The sequence below is a fragment of the Chenopodium album genome, chromosome 12 (assembly GCF_948465745.1).
Source record: "Chenopodium album chromosome 12, dcCheAlbu1.1, whole genome shotgun sequence".
NCBI classification, from domain to species: Eukaryota; Viridiplantae; Streptophyta; class Magnoliopsida; order Caryophyllales; family Amaranthaceae; genus Chenopodium; species Chenopodium album.
In genome coordinates, this window is record NC_137845.1 from 53769773 (window position 1) to 53773260 (window position 3488).

Sequence of the window (3488 nt, forward strand, 5' to 3'; positions counted from 1 at the left end):
ACTTAAAAGAAAATAAAGATTGGGGCTTTCCACCGGTGAAATCCGATGGAAGCCCCTTCAAAATTGACAATGGAGGCTACACTTTAGGAGAGAGAAGAGAGAGAGAGGAGGCTAGGGTTTTTTTTTCTAAATCTCTCTAACCATATTACTAAATAATGAGTTATACTGTTAAATAAAAAATTTACTAATATATTTTTGTTTTATTAGATCATACTTATTCCGTTTCAAATTAGATGACATCTTCGTTTCTTCTAATATGTTGAAAATTTCTAAAACTTAATTTGACATGTAAAGTGAATTTTGAAGTAAAAAATAGTACATTGTGGGGTGGTAAAGGTAAAAGGTGGAATTAGACAACGGTGAACATTCAAATGGGTGATGAATTTAGTTTTGTACTGATGAGGTAAGGAGAAGATAAATTTTGTACCGTCGGTGGGTAATGGAATACGGGACGGGGTGGGATGTGAAAATGGAGGGATCAACATCCGCATCTAACCCACAACATGCACTGACATCTGCTCCTAGGATCCTTAATTTGAAACTTTCCATATATTAGTAAAACATCAAAATTAATTAGATTATCCCAGCTTTTATTGAATAAATACATAATCATGTACTCAATATCACATTTGTCAATGTAAAAATTCAACTGAAATTAATTTTAATTATGTAAAAAAAAAAAAATACGAGTAATAAAAATTTAATTTTAATTAAGTACACATTGAAATGAATCTAATAAGATCCCACATAAATTTGTTTTTATATCTACAAAATAAATCACAAATCTTAGTCAAAGTTAAGTTTATGAATAATGACTTGTCAAAATGTGTAACCTAATTTGGAACAGAGAACGTATCACTTAATTACTTCATTTTGTTTATCGCAATGAACCCAATACAATTTGTGAACTAGATACTTTGAGACTTATGAGTAGGGGGGGTAAATTAATTATTATTTACTCCGTAAAATACTTTCTCCGCTCTTTTTTACCTGATCTAGTTTGACCGTTGGATTATTCACACTCATCATTGACCCTCTTTTGTGATTTACGAGTACATATAAGGAAAAACATAGTCATGTGATATTGGTGATTAAATTTATGCATTTGGCAAACGTGATAAACAAGTGATTTTTTTCATTTTAAAAAATAAAATAAAAACTACTTGTAGCAGACTTTTGAGCTAGCAAAGTGGCAAGTGTGGGAAAGGAGGTATGGAACAAATCTATTAACTTATACCAAAAGCAAATAATCAATGACACTTGTCATTACCCTGTGAAAAATATTCTTGCCTTTTACTTTTTTATTTTTTATTTTTTACTTTTTTATTTTTTATTTTTTATTTTTTATTTTTTATTTTTGCAAAATATTCAAGAAAACTATTTGTAGCCCAAAGTATATTAAGCTACATTACAATATATATATATATATATATATATATATATATATATATATATATATATATATATATATTAGAAATATCTAAACCTAATATTTTTTTCACAAGATATTCTCCAGAATATTTATCACAATACATAATAATATCTTTATAATTCATCTATCTCTTAATACTAGACTCCTAGTGTTACAGTAATATCTCATATGATATTATTCTCCTAATATCATATCACAATATACATTTATATCTCAGTGCCCTCCCAATAAAATAAAAATTTGCATTACATCATCATCAAGCTGCTATATGTAATTTGAATTACCAACGATCATGAACCGTTGAATAATTGAACCTGATCTAAAAGAATTGTAAACCCTCACAATAATTTTGTAATGGATGCAAATAATGAAAAATGTGTGCAATTAATTGATCACTCCTTTTACTTGAACTCATCAATCAACATGCAATCAAACGATAACTTCATTCTTTTGGAACTTGCAAATATATCAACACAATGAGAACACCTTTTTTTTCAAACACGTCATTTTTTTCTTCTTCTCCTCTCACATGAGATCTCATGTTTAAGGTTTTTCTCATTCGATCTCTTACACGAATTCTAGTGGTTTTCACTCTCTACTGTCACACGAACTCTCGTGATATGATTAAGATGTTTTTTTTTTTTAAATTCCCCCATCTCACACGAACTCTCGTATTCAAGGTTCTCTTATTCTCCCACATGAACTCTTGTGTTTTTTGTACTAGAATCTCCCTAGGCTTTGATATCATGTTAAATTTTGGAAAAATTATTATTCTTATATTTTTCTCATTGTATTTTTCCCATTTATAATATTCGACCACATTACAATATATATAGACAATAGTAATATCTAAACCTAATTTACTAGACTCCTAGTGTTACAGTAATATCCCATATATATGATATTATTCTCCTAATATCATAAAAAATAATAATAATAATAATTGTCTTTCTCCTGCAGTGCAATATTAAAAATAAGGAGGAAGTGTACCATTTTATTACAATAAATCTTCAAACAATAAACCTCAATTACATTTCAATAGGGGAAAAAAATAATACAAGCAATTCAAAAATCAAAACTATGTACTGCAGTATAATCTTCTGAACCATTCAAAAAAATTAAAAAATAATAATCTTCTGAAACCATATACAATCCTAGTTTAGGCTTTTATAATATGGGCAAAGAATAAAACAAGTCTGTGTTAAATTAATAAAGGGCAAAAAAAAAAAAAAAAAAAAAAAAAAAAAAGCTTATGCAAGCTTTAATTTGGTCATTAAAACTTACATTTAAAAAAAAAATAAATAAAACATAAGTGTAATTAAAAAAAAATACAAAAAAAGTGAGCTCAGAAGCGCCAATAATTAATCATCGAATCAGACAAACGTGGAGGACCCTCCGTCCACTTTGGCGCAGCTTTCCTCACTGCTCATATGATTAGCTGTACACTAGATTATTTATAGTAATGTTTTATCATCAAGACAGTCGATGTGGGATTATTCAATTGTATCAACATGTGCTACCTTTCAACAAAGTTTCAAGCAAGTTTCAACTACTTAAGTTAGAATATAGATGTTGCGTTATCAACATGACAATTAATTTTGAAAGTAAGTTATGTTTTTTTTTTCTTCTCATTTATTGGTTGAGCCTTTGTTTCTTATCAGTTGCAAAGTAAAATATATATACTTCGTACAGTAGTATATATACTTCGTATAAAATATCAAACTTGTACATTGACAAGTATGATAATCAAACTGTTAATTATTTAGAAATAAAGGGACCGTAAAATATATTATTATATGTATTCAACAATATATACTTTTTCCCCTCAAAAAAAAAAAAAAAAAAACAATATATACTTTGTATTACCGTTGAATAACTAATATAATATGGAGAACAAATGTTGTATCCAAATTATTTCATTTAATTCTTATATTGGGAGGACTTATAATTCTAAACATATAGTTATTCTTTATATTCATATCCAAAAAAATAAAAAAAACACATCATTATACTATTAATCTTGTGAAGTTTGCAGCAAAAAAAAAAAAAAATCTTG

General features: G+C 27.4%; 1 non-coding gene across 1 annotated transcript; it reads right to left on the minus strand.

The window, feature by feature from the left end:
* Positions 1–2773: 2773 nt before the first annotated feature.
* Positions 2774–2860, minus strand: LOC145573589 (small nucleolar RNA snoR114). Its single transcript, XR_014097573.1, has one exon. It is a non-coding gene; the product is annotated as a small nucleolar RNA snoR114 (small nucleolar RNA).
* Positions 2861–3488: the final 628 nt, after the last annotated feature.